The 24,092-nt window shown below is 40.3% G+C and overlaps 1 pseudogene; it reads left to right on the forward strand.

The window, feature by feature from the left end:
* The first annotated feature begins 10,183 nt into the window (after nucleotides 1-10,183).
* LOC122800564 lies at nucleotides 10,184-10,271 on the forward strand (annotated as a pseudogene).
* Nucleotides 10,272-24,092: the final 13,821 nt, after the last annotated feature.

A 24,092-nucleotide genomic window follows, 5' to 3' on the forward strand; every position in this document is an offset into this window, starting at 1 on the left:
CTGTATTCATTGTTTATTATCACATGTGATCCTGTCAGTCAAAGTGCAGGAATCCACCTGGTGTCAGAGTATCAGTAGGCTCTGATGATGACTGGTGGATACATGGAGGCACAGTTGGGAAGTGCATAGGTTGAAACTGACACTGAGGTTGTGACACACACATCCCCTCTCTTCCCTTCAGACACATATCCATTGCACTGAGCCCTCAGATATTGGATAGGTTGAGGATGACAATCTTGATCAGGTTGGAGTGGTTTCTGCAGCTTCAGTACCAATTGACTCTGGCCATAGCCATGCAAGAGGGTTGGTAGTGGTGCTCAGAGGAAGCTAGTTTTCCGCCCTCCACCTGATGCTGGTGTGTCATTACATGCCACTTGACATATGTTTAGGGCCATCATGGAGGCAGAGGTATGTTCCACTACAGCTTCCAAAAACATGCTTAGGGTTCTAGATGTGGCACAGGCTGATATGTGTGACTGCCTCCACTATGTGGCCGATTCAATGGATCGGATGAATGACAGGATGAAATGGGTAGTGTCTGTGATGGAATATCTGCTGGGGAGGGTAGCATCCATGTAGCAGTATAGCAACAACATCATCTGGTGTTAGTTAATGTGGCCGTGCCCGATCCCACTTCCACAGTGGCACTACTTCCACTGCTCCATCAGTGGTTGTGGTGTCCACACCCAGATGTGGTAGAACACAGGGTTGTGGACCTGGGTGTAGTCATAAGGAGAGCGCCTCGTCAAGCAGACATCGCTTATGTTCAGGTAGCACCAGCACATCTGAACATGGGCATGGACATGGGCAACTCCTGGCAGAGCCAGTTTTAATGTTCGGGAGTGAGGACAATGAACTGATACCTCTATCATGCGTGGCTCACACCTGTCTGACATGCAAAAACATGGAGGCAGCACAGAGCTTGGGTGTGTTCATGCAGACACGCATATACAGTTCACATTGAGAGCCCATACAGACACTCACACATAACAGTTACTTGAAACATTCATGAGGCTTGCAGGTCATTCTGTCTCAGTGGTCATTTGATAATTAGCTACATTTCTGTCTGCCTGTCTTTCTTACTCACACACACTCAGTACTTTTGTGTCAGCCTTGTCCTCCTGAGCCTCAAACCCCCACTCTGTGCAAATAATGATAATTGTGCCATCACTATGTTTCTGTCTTTTGGAATCAGGGATACATATGTATTTTGTTTGACGCACAGAGAGCATAGCGAACTGAGAGCTTAGTATATGTATTGGTGATGCTATTTTGAAACTTTGATTTATTGCAGTATTTTACTGTTGTGATTACTACCTTGAAACCATTGCTACATCAGTGAGGCTTATTGCTACACTTGTGAGAATGTAGGGATATTTAGACTTTGGACTGCTTTTTCTATTGTGTGCATTTTCAATGCATGAGGCATGTTAGCTGATAAATGACAGATCTCTATCAACATAAGTCAATCCTGTCACATATTGTACAGGTACATTTTCAAGTAAGAGTATGCAAGTATCTACTTTTCATTCGTGTTCTTACCCATTCATTTTCCTGATCCAGTTTCAACACTTACCCTGATAGCCCTGCAGTTACAACTGTTGTAAGTTGGGGCTGACTCTGTCTGATGCTAGCAGTACATAGTCACTACATTGGTAAGTAAAGGATCTGAGTGTTGCCTGGCATCAATTTTACTGTATGTATGTGCTTAGGATGAAATTTGTACCCCTTAGGTGGTCAGCATGTGTGCCATCCATTGCATCTTGGCCATTGCAGGGACATAATATGCATTCCTACATCTGGTCTATATTAAAATCTCGAAGTCTGACAATATCGAATACGATATTGTTGACACGAGAATACCAAAAGCGCACTACATCAAACATTTAAATGGAAAATCTCCGTAGGGGGAGAGTTCCATTTACTTCAATGTAATGCGTTCTCAGACTTGGTATATTTAAGTAGGGGGTGTGGGGGGTGCAGGGGGACTTGCCCGCCTGCCTACACACTATTTAGTTTTTTTTTTTTAATTTAGTATTTTTTTTTTGGTTTCTATGGGTTAAGACTTTGATCACTAAAGTTCAATCTTTAGTGATTCGAAGTTTTAAACCTTCAAGATTATAATATAGACCCGCCTACATCTACTTACACCGACAGCGACTTGTGGTTCCCCCTTTGAGTCCTCATCTGCATGTGGCTGTGATGACCTTGCCAGGGGTGGTGGAATGTATGCCCCTTCCCTTGTGTTCCTGATGCAGCTGTTTTTTTCAGGATAATATTGTGTAGGGTAGGACAGACAGTGATAACTTCAGCATACTGCAGGGCCCCCCAGTATATATAAACACTGAAACCATGACTTCAGCAGCACAAACCCACGCTCCATGATATTTCTTGTTTGAGCACGTGTCTCATTATAGTGCTTGAATGCATATCTTGCATCCCTCTGTAAACAGCATTGTGGTATATCCCCCTTGGAAACCTCTGGTAGAGCTGTGAGTTGTGCCAGATATGGTAGTCATAGTAAATGCCAGGGGTGCCAGCACACACATTCAGGATGAATCCCTTAGCATTACATGTGACCTGGAGGTTAATGGAGTGGAAGCCCTTTCTGTTTATGTGCACCCTTCCTGCTTCCCGGGCAGTGCTTTGATCTCAATGTGCGTGCAGCCAATGATACGCAAGACTTCAGGGAAGTGTGCTGTGGGGTAGAAATCCTGCATACTTGTAGCTCTGACCTCAGGGGTACAGGAAAAATATATATAGTCACTGGCATGTTGTAGCATAGCATTCAGGAACTGATGAAGGATCATGGATGCTGATGCCTGTGCTGCCCCCAGCATGTCCCCTTTTGGTCTCAGAGAGGTTCCTGTAGCTAAAATTCTGAGTGCTACACATACATTTGTCTCCACAGGTATTGGTTCCACCCTGTTTGCTCTAGCGTTCAGTTGAGGACGACAGAGGTTGCAAAGTTCCTGGAGTGTGTCTCTATCCACCATGTAGCACTCTACTATTTCTACCTCATGCAGACCATGAAAAGTTAAGTAGGATCTAAACACCCTTCTTCTTCTTGCCCAATTTCTATCAGCAGCAGAATAGACTTGAGCATGTTGCACATGCACATGCAGAAGAGCAACATCAGCTCCTAACATTCCTGTCATGTAGTGTAGTTTCCATGGCTGTATTCCAATAGCTTTTGGAATTCAAGGGAAAAACTTACACTAAGTGTACACACTTGCTTTATAGCTTTTTGAATATCTCTGCTATTTTGGATTGTTTACTTAGCATACAGTTTAGATGTGTATGTTGTAATTAACATGCCACACTGTTTACTGTGTTTGCACAGCTGTAGAGCTGATTAAAAATATAAATTAGCTTGCTATCATCTGTGGGTTGTGGTAAGATACATACATGGTTTTAGCAAGTCATGTATGTTTTCCTGAATTTAGCCCCATACTCACCCCCTTAATGGAGTATAACCCATTCTAAATTACTGAAGAAAAAAGGAAGAAGTTTAGTATATGGAAATGATATAAGATTGCTACAGCTAAAATACCTTATAATTTAGCTAGTAGGAAATTGAAGAGCTCATTACATAAAGCTAAATGTAAGTAAAGAACATCTTTTCTCTAATATCTCAATAAACACATTTCATTCTTATGTTCAAAAATGTTAAGGTGAAAAAATGGAGAGGGCCCTGTGTGATAAAATATGAATGAGAAGAATTGGCTGAGATGTTCAATAAGAGTGATTCCATGAATACGGTCAATTGTTGTGTTAGGGATATCTCAGAGGATGATATTTATGAATGTCTGTTTTTCAATTGGGACACTATAAGAAAATTTGTGGGCCACATAGAATAAGACAGTTCACTGGGTCCCAACAATTTAACCAGGATGCTACTTACGCTAATTATATTTCTACATTTATAGGATCCTTCTTTAATACAGTGTTATTAAATGATTATGTCCATTTAAGTAGAAAGTGTGCAGATGTTATACATATTCACAAGGCTGAGTCACTGGATAATATCTTCAATTGTAGGGCAATTAGTTTAACTCCCTTAGTGAGCAAGATTTTTGAGAGATGTTTTCTATCCATCCTGACAACTGATTTAAAGGGTTGTCTGTTGAATCATGAATGCCTCATATACCTGTTATGTGTGGATGTCTGTACTGATCAACATTTACTAATCTGACAACTTTTTATGACCATTTCACTTTGGCCTTGGACCTGATGATGTGGTTTAGATAGATAGATAGATAGATAGATAGATAGATAGATAGATAGATAGATAGATAGATAGATAGATCAGTCTAAGGTTTTGACAGTATTCCTCATAATGTAATTATTGATGCAATGCATGAACATTTGATAAATCCATACATTATTTGTTGAGTCTCAAACTAGCTGAGTTGGAGGAATCAGTGAGTTTGAATTAAGAATTATCTATTTAAATGGGCTGATGTGCTTAAAGGGGTCCTGCAAAGATCAGTACTGGGCCAAATGTTATTTAATATATATATTTTATAAGATACTGAAGCACTCCTCTCTCTGAATGGTGAAATACGCTGATGATATCACATCTGGGCACATTATAACATCATCAAGGGATACAGAACAATTTTTATCCGTACTTGAATAAAGTAACTTTTTGGTTAAATCATAATGGTTAAATACAAATAAAGATAAATGTGGGGTACTTTGGCAAACCTAGTTTGGATGTCAAGGTGAAATTATGAACCACAGCTTTACTGAATTTGTCAAGATATAAGGATGTGGAAATTTGAATTTGTAATCATTTTTAAAATTAGATTACATGCCCAAGTAATTAAAACCAAAACATTCAAAAGTTGTGTCATTATTTTTAAGAAATTAATTTCATGGAATACAGAATAATTTAAAAAAATATTTATTGCATAAGTTCAGCCTATTATTGAATAGGTTTGCTATCAAGATGTTGAAACTCAAAACTTTTTTTTACAAAATTATGAAATTGTTTATCGGACTTTGGTAATAACAAATTACCAAAATGTCAGAAATGGTAACCATGACAATCGACATTTGAACATCGAATTGTTTTCACAGCTTACCATTGTTAGAAGTAAATCTAGACATAATGATGATGATTGCACTTGTGTAATTGGTATGGCTTGGAGAACTGTTCTTTCATATATTAATGACTGCACAGATGAACTACATAATATTAGGTATAGAACAAATAGAACACATTTAGGAAATGATGCATCCATTTTCTGCAAAGATCATTCAACCCCTATGAAACAAGACAATGCCATTGACAACTTTGGAATTCTGACTGTAAGTATTCAGCAATCTGAAGATCCAGTTTGTTTAGAAGGAAACAAAAAAAAAGAAAGAAAGGAAGAAGTTCACAACAAATAACAAGGAAGAAAAAGAAACTGATTCATGACTGTAAAGTAAAGAGAATACATAGTAAAAAGGACACTGCTTTGTTAGTAACACACAGGTTACAGGAAATGATAATATTTTTCTATCAGAAAACCTTCAGTCTACAGAAAAAGGCATCATCTTTCCAATGAAGAAGGTAGAAAACAGAGATAAGGGGCAGGTGAAAAGGAAGAAATCAAAACTGAACGTGGAAGGATTGAAGAACATTACTGTAAGAAAACAAAATGACAGATGTTGACTACATGACTCAAGCTGTGGATTTACAACACCAGCTAGATGAGAATTTTATACACAAAACAACAGGATTAATAAGACTAATAGTGATGAAGATCTATCCATCATAACAATTGACAGAGTAGATATTACTTTATTAGAAGGTGAAGATTTTTCAGAGCTAGCCAGCAAAGATATTCTTGTAATTGGAGACTCAATTATTAGAGGAATTGATACTTAACATTTGCAGAGATGATAATGAACATCGAATAGTGTTATGCTTTCCAGGAGCAAAAATAGAGGATGTGAGACACACCTTGGAATGCCTTAATATAAGGAAGTATGGATCTGTTTTTATTCATGTTGGTACAAATTATGTAACCCGTAATGATTCTCTGACTGTTAGTAGGGAACTGACAGCCCTCTTAGATAGTATAGCTTGTACTAGTGTTAAGACATATTTTTCACAAATCTAGAAAGGATAGTCAGGTCACTGTGAATGAAAAGATGTTTTAGGTAAATAACTACATTGAAAAAATATACTGTTTTAAAAAATGGAAAGAGCATCCAAGCCTCATTTTGGGCACATGTGTTCAGACAGGATGATGTGCATTTGTCTATATCAGGGAAGAGAATATTTGCAGCAGATATTTTGCAATATTTGACAAACACTAGGCAGGATTTTTGCCTTGTCGAAAATTTAACAGTTCACAGATAACATTTGATGCATCTTTGATGGGTTTTAATGCTAGGAGCATTAATGATAAAGTTTTTTTATTGGAAAATTTGCTATGTTCCCACAAGATTGATGTTGTTATTGTTTGTGAAACATGGTTAAAGAACAATGACTGGAAACCAGTTCTGACAGGGTAAAACTGTTTTTACTGTAACAGACATTCTAACAAAAAATCAGGTGGAGGTATTATGACAGGGATTAAAGATAGCTATGAGACCTGTGATTATTACATGTTTAGTGATAACACTAGTACTATAGACTGTGTAACTGTGACAATAAAGACAACCCTGGAACATATAAGAATTGCTGGAGTGTATAGACCACCAATGTCAAGTGCAGATGACCTACAGGAATTCATACATTTCTTGCATGAAACACAGGAGGAAGAATAATATTAGCTGGTGACTTAAATTTATCACAAACAGACTGGAATAATATTGATTCAACAATGTTAGCAAGGAAATTATTCAAAGCATATATTCAGAAACAACAATTGGTTCAGATTGTAAAAAAAACTACCAGGGGACGGAACATACTAGACATTGTTTGTGTTCCCAAAGAAATTACTATAACTTCAAGTCAAGTTTTACCACAATTGATGTGCAGTGATCATTGGGTTATAAAGGTTAATTTGTTGCTAGATAATTCTGCCAAACTGAACTCTAAACCAATGCACAGAAGGTTAATTACAGATTATATGGAAGCAAAACAGTCACTATGTAAAACTAACTGGAGTGAGGTGTTCAGTGGAAAAACTGCAGATAGAATGTGGAAAGTTTTGAAAGAGAAATTGTTTGAGTGCAAAAAATAAAAAAAAAATGTTTAACATCAGGATCTAGGCATACAACATCAGGGGGATATATTTCCATCAGAACAAGATATCTGGTTAACGTGAGAGACAAAGCATATATGAAATGGAAGAGAGGTCAAACTACTGCTTTGAAAACTGAAATAAACAAGCTGGACAAACAGATTAAGCATAGTGTGAGATAAGATCAAGAAAAAATTGAAGAAAATTTATATAAAGATATTGAACATAATAGGAAAACTTTTTATAGATATATAATATTTAGAGGGAGTAAAGACACAAACTGATAAACTGTGTGCAGATTCTAAAGTTTATGCTTAGACACAGCAGATTACAGATATATTTACAAAATCTTATGCAAAACAGTTTGGCTCCACAAAGGGGGGGGTTGTCCTAGTGACATCCAGGTAACCCCAGATACTGGAATCAAATTAGATTATATTGAAAAAGAACTGTGCAAACCAGATCCAAATAAAGTGCAGGGAGGAGACAGAATTAGTAACAATGACCTGAGAATACTTTAGCAGTAACTTACAATACCATTATATTTATTATTTACTAGGTCATACAAATATGGGGAGATTCCTCAAGATTGGAGACATGCACTTATTAAACCTGTTTTAAGGGAAAGGGGAGTAGGACAAACCCAGAGTCATATAGATCCTTAAGTCTACTTTCATGTTGTGGAAAAATAATAGAGAAGGTAATATTGGATACGTTATTGTCAGAACTGGATAGGTTGGGACTTGAAACCATATATCAGCATGTATATGTTGAAAACACATCTATTACCACTTGTAGCATGATTTTTTATAACAATATAATAACGGCTATGAATTGTGCTGTGATGTAATTTATATAAATTTAACTTCAGCATTTGACAGGGTCATACACAAAACACTGAGCAATAAATTAGTACAATTAGGTATTAATGTACTCTTGATAAGATGGATAGCTGCATGGCTTACAAATAGGACATGGCAAGTATCATACAGCAGCTGGACAGGTGAAATCCTTGGTTACAGTCAGGGTGTCCCACAGGGCTCTGTCCTATGCCCATACTTGTTTAGATTGTATCTTTCAGACCTCCCTTTTTCATCTGAGGTGTTCTACAGTCTATATGCAGATGACCTGAAATTGTGTAAACTAATTACATGTGTTACAGATAAGGCATGTCTAAAAAAAATAACTTGACTAAATTGATCATTTAGGCACAGGAGAATAATATGCTAATAAATACATCAAAAACTAAGCATATGAGATTTGGGAGGCATACATTGAAAGGTCAATATTTAATACAGCACACAGTGATTGAAACTGTAGACTGATTTATGGACCTGGGTATATGGGTAGATTCAGCTATGAGTATTTCTAATCATATCAATCAATTGGTCAATGATAGTTTTGAACTATAGATTGTATAAAAAAATATATAATGACTAGAAAATCAAAAATAATGAAGTCATTGTTTGTTAGTTACATTAGACCCAATCTTGAGTATGAAATAACAATATTGAAACCTTATAAGCAAACAAACATGAGTAAACTGGAATGTGTACAGTGGAAATATACTAAGGGTATCCATGGATGTGAAAATTGAAGTTATTATGAACGACTAAAATATCTGAACTTGTACAGTGTCTCTTATAGATATCTAAGAAGAGATCTTATTCAGGTATATAGGGCATTTAGTTACAACTACCTCTGGGAATATTTGGGGGTAACAAAAAGTACTAGAGAATCATCAGACAACCTATGTAGAAGATTCTATAGGAACGAGAAGTGCACTGATTGGTTTTCTGACAGAGTAGCTGATGCATGGAACAGACTACCAAATTACATTAAAGCAAGTACAGGTTTAGATATTTTAAGAACAGCCTAGATACTTATTATGGAAACAAGTGTTTTGGTATATTGGCAAGCTAGAAGGGCATTAATGCCCATGCTTGAAATATTTGTATGTATGTGTGTATGTATCGAAACTTCCAATGTTGAAAGTCTGTATTACCATTAATGTTTTTGCAGGGAAGAAAGCCCCCTTACACCCCCACTACTCCTGCATATTATATACATATCAACTCCGAGATTGTTCTACAGTGAGGAAAATGGAAAGTTTCCCGATCCACAAAGTACCACGATCTCAATTCAAAACGTCATCTTCATATTAGCAAATGTTACTCACTTTTGCTAATATGAATTCAAATATTTTCAGTTCAAAATTATGGATGTTAGTTCAACACACATTCAACAGACTTTGGTAGAACACACATTGACCAACCCATATTTGATTAACTGCCATTCCAAATTTTGATAGTAAACCTACTGAATATAATATGACATTTTGTGTATATAACAAAGAGGATTTATTCATTTTGGAAGAACTGCATCTGGAGCATTTCTCCCCGGACCTCCGCTGAAAATAGGCTCTGTATTAGTTGGATTTTCCCAGTTAACAAATGTTAACTAAATAAATAAAACTACAGAGACTATTTACAAAGAGAATTTCTGGGCTGAAAAATCTTCCATGTCAAGCTAGTTTGGAGGTTTTATACATTTATATTGTAGTCTGCATTTAGATTGTCATTTTGCCCATATGCATTTTTTTTTAACTATTTACTTCAGTGTACATCTCAGTAGGGGTATGAAAATGGCTACGTGTGTGTGTGTGTGTGTGTGTGTGTGTGTGTGTGTGTGTGTGTGTGTGTGTGTGTGTGTGTGTGTGTGTGTGTGTGCATATGTATGCCTGACTTGTCACTCTGTAGGAGGTGAGTGTAGGGAAGCCATGTGTGCACCTGTATATGTGTGTATGCATATGTATATGGTTTTGTGTGTGTGTGTGTGTGTGTGTGTGTGTGTGTGTGTGTGTGTGTGTGTGTGTGTGTGTGTGTGTGTGTGCACACGTGCACACATTGGTGTTTGTATGTATGTATGTATGCATGTGTATACTGGGAAGTATCTGTGCAACTGCAATGCATGGATTGGTCAGGGGCTCGGGGCAAGGGAGATATCATGATCAAGAAGGTGGTTTTCCATGGGTGAGGCTCACTCATTGCACACTGAGTGGGTTGACCCCTGTGATGTCCTCAAATTTTTTTTGTTGGGAGAGTGGCCTAATGGTTCAGGTGTTTGCCTTACAAACACAAGTTGTAGGGTTTGAGTCTCACAAGGGATAATTGGCTAGGCTTAAAATGGCTTGCAAGGGTAGTTAGCCTAGTACTAATCTGTGAACCTATGAACACTAGCCCAGTCTGACAGCACAGTGTTTAATTTTGAGATGTGGTAATTAGCAGCTAATGTGCTGCTTCTCTATATGGCTTTGCATATATTAATAATTGGCAGTCCTGATTTAGCCAGTTAACACAAGCAGTAATAATTTCTCTTACTACTAGGACTTCATTAATTATGTAGCATTAGAGAATGAATGCTAGATGATGACAATGACAGCCCAGTGATGTTTGGGTCTTCATTTTAATTTTAATCCAAGAGTTCTGCAGTAAGGTACTTATGTCGTTGGGCCAGATTCACGAAGGCTTGCACGGAGCCTAAGAGTAGAGTAAGACTCCATGCAGCCAACATGTCTGCCGAGCGATCCAGCAACAGCCGGTAGGGGCGTGCAAGAGAGCTCCTAAAACGACTCTTACATGGACAGGGCTACGATATGCAAATTACCTCAATTGCTGGTGAAAGCTATGCAAATGAGGTAAATTTGCGATCCAGGAAACCCGAACCTGTCTGAGTAAGAGTAGTGGTATTTGCAGAAATGTACTCCGTTGACAACTGAGTACCGTTCTGCAAATAGCAAAACGGAGCCGTGACAGCTCCAAATAAAGGATGCATCCAGTTGTGGAAGCATGCCAATGGCCAAAAATATGGCCACTGGCAATGTTCCCCATTGCAAAATAAAAAAAAAATATTTTTTTTTATCCCGATCTCCGAAATTTAAGCGTAGCGCAGCACCGCGCAAACGTGCTGCACTCTAAAAACCAGAAAACCAATAATTAAAAGCCACAAATATGGATTTTATTGCAATTCTTAATTTACAATGCAAGGGAATGGCAGGCTGAAGACAACATGGCTACCGAGTAGAGGTTGTTAAGGGGGGAAGCTCAGTCTAAGAGATGTAACCAAGCATTAGTAGGCAATCCTATGCAAATGAGGGTAAGGATAGTGAATCCCAAGTTTACATAGCAAATGAGCACAGTCAGTAGAGTGTAGAGGTAGGCTAAGGGGAGTATCATAGTAGAAGATAGGTGACATCATGAGGGGGTATGTATGAAAGAATGTAAGCTCATTGGAGCAGAGTGGCATGTGTTTGCTGTCAGTTACTCATCACTGGAAGAGGTGTGTCAACAGGTATCCTAGCTAAAGACAAGAAATTGAAGGTGTATGCCGTGGATAACACTAAAGTTTCTTGTTGAAGTGCTTGCAATGTGTTTGCGCTTGGGTGCATGCCTGTATATCCGAGTAAGACTGTGTGCACGCGTGTGCGCCTGTGTGCGCACATTTAAGCTGGAGTAAGCATGTCTAAGGTTGTTGAAATGTGTGTAAACATGTATGCTCCTGTGTGCACGCTTTTAAGCAAGAATAAGCAAGTTTTAGTCCGTGTAAGCATGTGTGTGCGCGTGTGAGCTGGTGTGTGCATGGTGCTGCCCCCCCGTGGAAACAGAAAGGGAAACGGAAGCACAATAAATAGTAGGAAGTTACCCAGGGAGAACTCACAGAGCTAGCAGGTGAAAACAATCAGAATCAGGCAATTACACAGGCAGTACAGTAGCCCAGCCCAGCCCAGCACTTAAAACTCTGCAAACAACTTTCCACCATGTTTTCATCAGAGACACTGCAACACTGCAGTAAACTAAGAGAAGTGAAAACTTAAAAAGATTTACTGAGACAAAAAATGTTAGGTGCTGCCATTGCTGTTATAAGGTGACATATGCAACATGCTGAGGGTGGTGACAATGCGAATGCTGCTGGACAACCCACAGAGAGGAGACGGAGAAGAGTGTACAGGCCCAGGGTAACCTACCAGGGGCTACATGAGCTGGAGATAGTGGAGCGCTATAGAGTGGACAGAGACCTCATGCAGCAAATTGTTGAGCTGTGCAGGCCACGCCTCACACACAGAACCAACAGAGAGGAACCCATCCCAGTGGAAACCAAGGTATGTGTTGGCCTAAGAATATTAGCAACAGGTACCTTCCAGAGACCAACTGGTGATATGATGGGGATATCACAGGCATCAGCATCCAGGGTACTGCACCAGTTCCTGGATGCCATGTCAGCACATCTCGTTGATCATGTATATTTCCCCAATTCCCATGAGGTATTGGCCAGCAATATGCATCTTTTCCAGCAAATAGCGGAATACCCTGAGGTAATGGGTGCAATAGACTGCACACACATATGCATCAAAGCACCAGCTGGTGAGCAGGGTAGGGTCTACTTTAACCATAAGGGCTCCCCCCCATCAACTGCCAGGTGGTGTGTGATGCCCAGGGCATAATACTGAATGTGTGTGCTGGCTGCCCTGGAAGCTACCATGATTCCCATATCTGGCATCTGACACAGCTGTACCAGACATTTGCCAATGGGGACATCCCTCATGGTCACCTAGTGGGGGATGCTGGATATGCACTGGAGCCATGGCTGATGACACCCATCAGAAATGCACACACACCTGAACAGGAACGCCATAATGAGGCACACGCACAAACACGAAATCTAATCGAGCATGTGTTTGGGCTGCTCAAGTCATGGTTCCGGTGCCTGGACACATCTGGTGGAGCCTTGCAGTACTCACCAACTACATGTACCCAAATCGTCATGATATGTGCTATGCTACATAATATGATCCTGCAAAAACAGCTGCAGCAGGAGCAGCATATGCCTAGGCCAAACAGCTCCCCACCATTGCCAAGGCCATCACAGGCAGATTGTGACTCGGAGGAGGAACAACCTCAGCCTACCCCAGTAGGCAGAAGGATGCATGCCCAGTATGCTTTGGCCTTGGCAAAAATGCAACGCATAACACATACACTGGCTCAGTAGGAACCCTGGAAATGATACCTCTCTCTCTGACTCGCACATATAGTAAAAGGGATGCCTAACTTGACACTACCTGTTTTAAACATGTATAGGGAGTGTAGTATGTGCATCTGACATAGGCAGCCCTGCAGCACCACCTGAGGCATGATTGCCATGTGTTAAGCAATATAAAGCAGTGCTAAACAGCTTTTACCATTATTTAGTATATGTAAACAAAATTGCACACACTAACTAGTACAACTTTGGTCAATGTCGAGCAATATTGGGCAACGTTCGGCAGTGTTGGTTAACGTTGAACAATGTTGGGAAAGCTTGGTCAAAGTTGGGCATAGTTGAACAAAAGCAGGTAAACATGCTCATATTTGCTTTACTGGTCCTTAAGCAGTCTGGTCTGCCCAGTATGAAAATATAAATCAGTGACAAGCCTTGTACCCAGGATACTGTGAACTATAGTCATAGTACTGAACCACTAAACCATGACAGTATTTCATTGGTCAACCTGTATGAAGAAATGTTGATAAGTCTATGCAAAGTATCTCATGGAAACCCTGCAGGCACAGGATAATCCCTGTCGAGTTATGACACAAAGGTGAGCCCTGCAGTAATAATATAACCTGATTTTCAACACACATATAGTATAAATGTTAATATTGGGCATGTTCACACATGTTAACAAATGTAGTGGACTTCAGACAGCAACATACTGAAAGGTCACACCGGGCATGCTTACACACTTGAATAAATGAGACAAATGTCAGGCAACAAAACACTGAAAGGCCAAACCGGGCATGCTCACACACTTAGGCCATGTCTGAGTACAGCAGTGGGCCATACATATCGGGTAGTTGCATGTGTTAACCCAGGAACCTCTCACTATTCACCAATCCACCTTGTGCACACAGTTATATGACAACAGACACATATATAATATATTGGAACCCTGTCATAATCAAATATGTACTACAGATACTTAGGTTGTTCATAGAAAGTGGGAAAGCAAAGAAGATAAAAAACCTGCAATCAGTATCATCAATAAACAATGTGCACTCCAAACATTATCATATGTTCATAGGTTCATAGGTTGATACTAGGCTATCTGCCCTAGGGCATTTATAAGCTTAGCCAGAGTGTGTTTGTCTTTCGCCACCCTTTTAGATTAGTAGACTGTGCCTGTGAGTAGTAGGTCACACAAGATAGCCCTGTTACAGTTAGTTTATTGTGCCTCTGTCTAGCAGGGACCCAGAAGAGATCCCAGGGGTAAACTTATGATCACCCATCCACTCATCAAGATTTCTTCTGAAGAGGGTCAGTGAGGGATCTGCCCAACTGGGACTGGGATTTCATTCCAGAGTGAGGGGAGCCTCTAGGATATGAATCTGCCCCTCCAGCATGTCCTATTAATTTCTGTGCTAAGGTTTAAGTCCCTGGAGTGTGTAGCTCTAAGGGATTCGGATATCCTGAGGTGGAGCATGTCCATTAATTCTGGGTTGGACATGGCTTTATACGTCAGGCACAGATCACATCCGAGTAGGCGGTAAGCAACTGAGTAGAGCTGGAGTTACTTTAGCTGAACTGCGTAGGGCATCTGTGTGAGTCCCTTGATCCACTTGGTGAGGTACTTTTGGGGCCATTACAGTTGCTGCAGGTGTCGGGTAAGGTACATCCCAAATGGGGCATTGTATTCAGTCATGGGCCTGATGAGTATAGGGGCACAATGACCTCTCTTGATCTAGATGTGAAACCTTTTGGGATAAGGTGAGCTATATAGAAGGTCTTTCTAACCACTTTGGCAATGTGATTGTCAAAGGTGGGATTACTATCTACTCGGGTCCCCAAATCGCTAATTACTTCTTCCGTACTTAATGGATTATCATCTATGTGATAATGTGTGGGCACTTTGTTATTCCCAAAGGGGATGACTATGCATTTTATGGCATTTAGCTTTAGGCCATGGCTCTGGCACCAGTTATCCATCTCTGTGAGACCCTTTTGGAGGATGCTTGTGTCAGCTGGAGAGTCAATTATGGCACCCAGGTTGCAGTCATCTGCGAACTTGGTCAGTCATAATCCTTCTGTGTTAGCCTGTACATGAGAGAAATATATACTGAACAAGAGAGGTCCCGGGACTGAGCCTTGTGGGACGCCACTTGTAACTGGTGTAGAGTCAGACATGGCACCTGCTATTCTGACCATGTGGGTGCTATCCCTGATCCAGTTTGCAATCCATCTTGTGACAAATGTGTTGATATCTAAGCTGGTGAACTTATTTATGATGCCCAAGTGGGGTATTGTGTGGAAGGATTTTGCGAGGTCCGGGTAGGCTGTGTGGACTATCTTCCCTATGTCTATGGACCTGGTAACTGTTTCAAAGAAGTCGACCAGGTTCAAGAGGCAAGATCTGCCCTTAGCAAAGGCAAATTGGGTAGGATCCAGTGTCTGGAGGTTCCTGATGTCTTTGTGTATGTGTTCCATGATGATACGCTCCATAGCTTTGCAGACCAGGCTAGTTAGGCTTATAGGGCGATAGTGTCCGGGGTCCATTGTGGCACCACCTTTGTGGAGCGGGACCACTGTTGCTGTATGCCATTCCTTGGGTACATATCCTGTAGTAAGTCTGATATTGAACAGTGACTTTATGTGAAGGTTAAGTTCTTCATGAAGCTTGTGTAAGACACAGGCCGGGACACCATCCAATCCCATTGATGCTGTGTTTTTTGCTTTGGAGAGGGCAGCTCTCACCTGTTCATCTGTGATGTCAGGGAGGCTACACTCTTTTGGGATAGACATTTGCTCTTTTGGGGGGATGGGGGGGGGCATTTCCACTGAACCTGTCTGCCAGGATGTTGGCAATGTCTGTGGGTTCACTGTATTTTTTGTCATTTTGCACTAACTCAGACCATATCTGGGAGTTGCCACCCAGGTTCCTGACATAACTAAAGAAGGCTTTGTGACTGTCCTTAGTGTCTTGTGCAATTTTCCTTTCGAAGCTGGCCTTAGATGATTTTATGAGTGATCGTAGCTTCTTGCTAGTACTGATCAGAGATGCCTTCCCTTTTTGGGATTGTGCTCTATCATGTAGTAGCCTCCTCCTTTTGTTGTATAGCTTATTTATGGCCAGGGCCCACCAGACAGCTCCCCTGCCTTTGGAGGAGTGAATCTTGTTTTTATTTGGGATAGCACGATCCATGCATTCCTGTAGGTGTCCATAGAATGCGTTTGTAAAGGATTCTGCAATTTGAGCCATATTTTCCACTCTCCCGGGGTCTTTGAAGGATACTACCTCGGTTTAGAGAAGTGTGACATTTGCTTTTGAGAAGTTCTTCACCGAAATTACCTTAGCTGGGGGTGGGGACAGGATATGGATGTCCAGTGAGATAAATTTATGGTCTGACCTTACCAATGAGGGGTATACCTCTGGTGTTGAACATAGAGTCCCCATGTTGGTGATGACCAGGTCCGATATGTTTTCCCCTCTTGTGGGGGTGGTGACCAGTTGTGCCATAGCATTTGAGTTATTAAATTCTAGCAACCATTGGGCGAGGGCGTTGGTGCTTAAGTAGTATTCCCAGTCAATGTTTGGGTAGTTGAAGTCACCCAATATAATGGTGTTTGGAGAGACCTTCATATTCTGCAGTGTTCTCAGGAAAGCCGAGTGGGGTTCCTGAGTTTGGGAGGGTGGTCTGTAGCAGGCTACAAACTGAAAGGCAGTTTTGCCCACTGTTAGTTGCACATGGATGGTCTCCAATGCTTCGTGCAGTGCTACTAACCTGGAGGTGTGTGTATCTTTGATGTATATGGATACTCCCCCTATTTTTGTTGGTCGGTCCGAGTTTTGTGGCCGAAAAGCATGGTATGAAGTATAACCTGGTAGTGCTGGGGTGCTTTCTGGAGCCTTGAACCAGGTGTCTGTTACTGCCCAGATATCGATATTCTCCATACTGAGGAGAGCCTTGAGTGCGTGCATTCTGAGGTTAAGACTTCTAGCGTTGAGCAGCATTACCCTTAGTTTCTTTTACCTTGTATTGTCTGTGGAGGTGGGTTTGTCTTTTGAGCCTTGCCTAAAAAAGGCACTATGGGGGTGGCAAGAGCCTTAGCCAGTATTCGAAAGCCCAGGGGTGACAGGTGCAAGCCATCCCTAGCAAAGCAACGTGTCATGTTGAGCATATCATCCCAGGCTGACAGACAGGATCCCCTTTGAATGACACCAATACATTAGCCAACTGTTAAAATTCATCATTTTGTCTTTATACTGTGGCATCATTCTTGGTGAGGGTAAGATGCTACACAAGGTCAGGGTCATACCGGCCTGGGCTACATGATCAGAGAGCTCCTCTATGTCTCTTTTCATGTAGTCCAAGGAGGAACGTCTGAGGTCATTCACATCAGCATGGACAATGATGGAGCCATATTTGTACTTGCTTTGGAGTGACCTGAGTGCATGTGTTATGTGGCGGATCCTGGCACCCGACAGACAGCTCAAAGTGACCTTCTCCTTGTTCAGCCTGGTGAGTGGGACGCCAGTGTGTCTGACAATAGAGTCACCTATTACAAGTGTATTAGGTGTGTTGTTTAGCCTTAAGGGCAGTGACTGTGTGCCACACTGACTTTGTGAACTATGTGATATGTGGGTATTGTTGTGGGGTAGCAGTTGTTTGGGTGTCTGCTTTGGAGGTCTCTGCTGCTTAGGCAGATTTTTATTTAGAGCCTCTGAGTATGTTTTTTGTGTGGTAATGTGTTTGGTTTGCTGTTGCTATAGGTCTATGTGAGACTGGATTTGTGGTGTGTGTGGTTACCTTCAACTCCTGATAGACTGTGCCAGTCATGGGTCGAGAGAGGTCAGCCTCCTGTTTGTCTATATAGTTGCATCTCTCACATATATCTGAGTTTGGTTGGGAGGAGGAGAGGGTTGTCTGTGTACATAAGGCAGTTGTAACATTGCCTCAAAATTCCCATATTCACCAGCTGGACTGGAAAGTACACACAAAACTGACCTTTGGACATGTCAGGATATTATGATGAAATACTCTTTTGACTGATCAAAAAGGATCAGTAGGGTGAAGTGTGTAAAAGAGTATAACAGGGGTTTAGTGCTTAGGTTTGTTGGTGTTTTGGAAAGATTATCTGCGAAGGAGTCCAGACAGAACCATGACACTTCCTTCAGCTATGTCATCAATAGCAATGTACACTCATATATGTCCTGAGTCAGCGCCAACTGTACATAACTGACAATGCCAACATCCTATCAGACAGGCCCATACATACATACCCACCTCCCACTGACAAAAGGCCCTATCAACATACCAGGAGATATCACATATAGAATGGGTAAACAGGTCCTTCCAAAGCAGAAAACATGGCATTAGTTGGATTACATTGTTTCCCTATATGTGTCATAAGTGAACTGCAGAACAAACAGACCCGGCACCTGAACAGTCTGTTGAGCCTCACCCTCTCTACAGGATATGAAACTTTTGAATGGGTTACAGCAACATATGGCACACCCCACAAGTGTTGGTGCACAACAGACCATGAGAACTATAGTTCTATAAGCCTCTGAAGTCTGATCTGCAAGGCCATGGAGTCCATCATGATTGAAGTCATAGACAGAGCTATTGGAAGCCAACAAACACACAACCCTACCAACTTTGGTTTGTTCATGGGCAGATCATGGTTCCCAAACCTGCTAGACTGTTTGCAAGGCAGCCACCCAGGACATACATCACTGAAAGGAGCTACACACGTCCCACATAGACTTTGAATAGCCCTTTTCCAACATCCCAGACACATGTCGTATCCACAAAATCAACAATCTGTGCATAAATATGTATTGTCATATGATGGGTTGACAACTGGTCCACAGATAGATCACACAAGCTAAGAATTGTGGAGTCCTGTTCAAGCTGTTAACACCTGCTGTCCCACATGGTTCAGTCCTGGGATTGCATAAAAGAAAGTGTGCACACACATTACCATGTCCAGTCTGATGATGTCAGCATCCTACAAATATAGCAGGAGAAAAGAAAGCACCTAGTAAAGCATATAGCTCGTCGTGTTAATGTGTATCTCTCTAGTATCATAACATAGTTAGGTAGGGGTTTGAATCCTGCAGTTGCTGAGTGTGTGTATGAATTCCTTTGAGAGGAGTGCCCTTTTTGAAGACTAGGAAAAGACCTTATAAGAGATAAATTCCTGTTTGGCAAATCTGATGATGTCAGTACCAAAAATACAGCAGTGAAAATGAAAACTCCCAATAAAGCATATAGTGTGGCGTGTTAATGCGTATCTCTCTAGTATCATAACATAGTTAGGTAGAGTTTTGAATCCTGCAATTGCTGAGTGTGTGTGTGGGTGGGTGTATGTTTGTGTGTGATGTCCTTTGAGAGGAGTGCCCTTTTTTGGAGACTAGGAAAACACATTAAAAAAGGTAAATTCCTCTTTGGCAAGTCTGATGATGTCAGTATCCCACAAATACAGCAGTGGAAATAATCGCTCCCAATAAAGCATATAGCGTGTCGTGTTAATGCGTATCTCTCCCATAGCATAACATAGTTCGGTAGGGGTTTGAATCCTGCAATTGCTGAGTGTGTGTGTGTGTGACACTATTAGTCAATGTGTTGTGGATTTTGCTTTTACTACTGTATGACATATCAGTAAAACAACAGTATGTGCATTGCACACTTCAGGTATCTGTGTGGCAAATACATATATGTACATATGACCTCAATTAGTTCATAGGTGTGAAGCCTGCTTTCTACATGAATACATCTGTTACCATTGACAGTTTGTGCTGCTGCTTCTCAGACCTTAGGTCACATATGTATGTTTGTGACAAGGCCAGCCACTGTAGTGATCTGTGGCCTAGGTCATCTGTGTCACACACACCCATGACAGTTTCTATAGAATAGTGTGAGTGAGGGTTCATGCCTGGCATATATTTCAGACATGTTCAAACACAACAAAGTCTGTCAATAATGGGCATTCATTATAGGTGTACAACAACTTCATGGATATGCATACAGACCCCTTATTGCTTATGTGATACACCGAAGGACTTCAGAATACCTTTGGAAATGTGAATACCAAAGGACAGATGACATAACATGTGGCTGTATGTATACATCGGTACCCCTTCTACATGTTGTGGGCTATTACCTATGTGGTACTGTCAGGATACTATGTTTAGTAAATGTGGATGACTATGCTATAGTTGGCTTATAGCTTTACAGTATGGGTTGGTCAACAGGTATCTGTCTGTATGATACCCTTATGGAGGATAAGTGTCTCATCTGGAGAATGCAATGTAGGCCATTGTATGCATTACCAGATGTGGACGGACATATCCCTAGTGTGTTTGCTTGTACCTAAGAGGGCTACATGCCAAACAGGAGTGGTCCCAGGAATGGGTGGTGGCCAATACCACTGATTACTGGTATAGTATAGTACCGGAAGGATTCAAATGCTACTGTGTATCCTACAACTGTGCGTCAGTTGTCAAGACATCATCTAACAATTGGTTAAAGTCAGGCTGTTGAGGTTGTGTATACTACCAGAATGTAAACCAATGACCGATATTAACAGTATCACCCACAGCATAGTGTCAAACCATGTCATACACACGTGTACCCAAGTTGAAACATATGTGTAGTAAAATGCATACTGGCCACCAATAGAAAATATGAAGTGTTAACACTGTGTAATACAGGGCATGTCACCCTTCCCATGTGCCCACTATGCACGTACATGCAGACAGTGCACCTCCACCATGTTCACAAATGTACACCTGCAAATCTGTACTGCACACATCACACACGTACTGTCCACTCACCAACTCATGCTGCCAGAACTTCACACATCAGCTAAGTGGCACATGGGCGGACAATACATTTTTGGAATTAACACTGGTGTAAACAATACTACATTGATAATCATAGCTTTAATGCATCATGCCTGCTCAGATATACCTACAAGGATATCATTACATGTTACTGTTGACAACGTGCTAACATTGCTACACTGCTATTAAGTCACCCTGTGCATTAGCACCATGTTAGCCTGTTCCTGCATCAATGTTACAGATGACAGGAGGTGGCACAGTTTCATCATATGCACAGGGTGTGTTGTTGGTTTGACAGAGCCCGACAATGACCCATCCAATCGACATGTGTGTGTGTGTGTGTGTGTGTGTGTGTGTGTGTGTGTGTGTGTGTGTGTGTGTGTGTGTGCGTGTGTGAGGGACAACAGTACAGCATGGGTTAATGTTGATGTAATGTGTGTGTGTATGTGTTAGCCCTATGTGTTTGGTTTATGTCTGTGTGCATGCACACAGTTCCACCATGTGGCTGTCAAATACAGGAGGTTGTGAGACAGCCACAGACTGTACCTGCCAGGATGTACAGATCACTGTCTCTGGTCACGGACACAGTACCTGTGCCTGGCAGGGGTGCCACGGACAGTATTGGGTACTAAATAACAGCAAAAAAAGAGAACCAAGGAGAGAAAGCACTGTCACTTCTTTATTACGATTCCTCACACCAAATAAAACGTTATGAACACCTTCAGTACAATTGCGTTTTCGTCCCAACAAGTATGGACTTCATCAGATAAAAAACATTTCATTTCCTTTGTCTTTTATACAACCTCTTAAACTAAAAACCAATAAAAACCTTTCATTTCTAATTAAATAAGCAAATCAAATTTCACCAAGTTCATTAATTATTAATGATAACACAATTCATTTTACAATTTTCATTTAAAATCAACAACTTATTAAATCATTCATTCATTATGATATCTTATAATTGTATATATTTATTTAAAAAATATTATAAAACTATGTAATATATATACTTTAAAAAATTTATTTCGTTTCACAGTGATGCATTCAAAACAGTGAAATAAAAGTATCCCAAAATTTCATAACAACGGTGCCACCTTCTGTTTTTGTTTAATATTACACTTGTTGTATTTTTCCTTTTACATTCTAGCTGCTCTTAATTTTAGTAGGAGTAAAATGGATATATATTCGTTCAGACCAGGGGCTTTGTTTGCTTCTAAAGTTAACTGCCACCATAATTCCTTGTAACCTACTGTTTCCTCCCAGGGGCCTCCTCTAATATCACATTTAACTTGATCTAGGACAAAAAAACAAAATTTATATCCCTCACAAATCTTGGAGTGTCTAAACAATGCATTAGTCTCTTTCCCCTTTTTTATGTCATAAATGTGTTCATATATTCTTTTCTTGAGAGTTCTCTCTGTCTTGCCCACATAAAAGGAAAGACATCTTTCACAAATAGCAAAATATACCAGACCTCTGGAGTCACAATTAAAGTATCCCTTACTAGTTAACCAACGTCCCCTGTTCTCCAAATACATTTTTTCTTTATTCATTATAAATTCACATTGTCTGCATTTCCCACACCTAAATGTCCCTGTTTTTTCTCTACTGTCCCTTTCTCCTTTTCTATACAAATTATTCTTTGTCTCTAGTATTCCTTTTATACTGATGGAATTCTTAAAGACAGCCTTAGGTATCCTTTGAGGGAGCCCATCCAAATCTGTAAGGGAGCCAAATTTCTCCCATTCCTTTTGAAATATTGCCTTAATATTTTTATTTAATGCATTATATTCTAGTATAAGGGCTTGCTGAAAATCCTCCCCAGATTCTACCCTTTTCTCATTACTGATATTTGTTCCTTCTTTTTCTCCTAGGATGGGCCTAAATTTATCTACTCTCCCTCTTTCCACTTCCATTCTTAAGTTTCTAATAAACTCCCTGGGATATTCCCTTTCTAAAAACATTTTTTCTAATAGGTCACATTCTTTTGTAAATTCTTCATTATTACTGGTCATTCTTGACCCTCTGACAAACTGTCCTTTCACTAAATTTCTTTTGCAATATATTGGATGGGCACTATTAAAGTGTAAAAAAGAGTTTACATAAGTAGGTTTCCTGTAAACTCTAGTTTCCAAGGTATTATTTGCTTTAAGAATCTCTATATCAAGATATTGGATGTTTTTTTTTCTGAATTCATAGATGTAAATCTAAGGAAATCAGTTGTTCCCCCTATATATTCAATAAATTCCTCCAATTTGTCATGGCCCCCAGTCCAAAAAATTATTATATCATCTAGGAACCTTTTGTATAACTTCCAATACCTCACAAAATTGGAGTTAAAAATATGCTTTTCTTCCCATTTTGCTAAAATTATGTTTGCAAAAGTGGGTGCACAGGCCGCACCCATGGCAACTCCTTGTATTTGTTGAAAAAATTCGCCATTGTATACCAAAAATTATTCTTTAGGACTAGATCCATTAATTGTGTTATCATTAATAATTAATGAACTTGGTGGAATTTGATTTGCTTATTTAATTAGAAATGAAAGGTTTTTATTGGTTTTTAGTTTAAGAGGTTGTATAAAAGACAAAGGAAATGAAATGTTTTTTATCTGATGAAGTCCATGCTTGTTGGGACGAAAACGCAATTGTACTGAAAGCGTTCATAACATTTTATTTGGTGTGAGGAATCGTAATAAAGAAGTGACAGTACTTTCTCTCCTTGGTTCTCTTTTTTTGCTGTTATTCAGTTGAGTGGAGAGATTTCGCTTTTTGGATTTATTTGGTCGACGTTGGCGACACTATGGAGAGGGAGGTACTGGCAAGAAGTACTGGAAGTGAGGATTGTGGCCAGTCTAGAAAGCTTATAGGTCAATTAACTGAACTTATTGACTTATTGACGCCATTATGTCAAACTATGGCAAATAAGGATACGAAAGCACATTCTACAATTGGAAACGGCGATAAGGGGTATAGTTTACAAAAGCACAAGCGGAAAAGGGAGCTCATTGGCGCTGAATATGCGAC

Source organism: Protopterus annectens, chromosome 4.part0, assembly GCF_019279795.1.
Source record: "Protopterus annectens isolate FY-2018-M chromosome 4.part0, PAN1.0, whole genome shotgun sequence".
Lineage (NCBI taxonomy): Eukaryota > Metazoa > Chordata > Ceratodontiformes > Protopteridae > Protopterus > Protopterus annectens.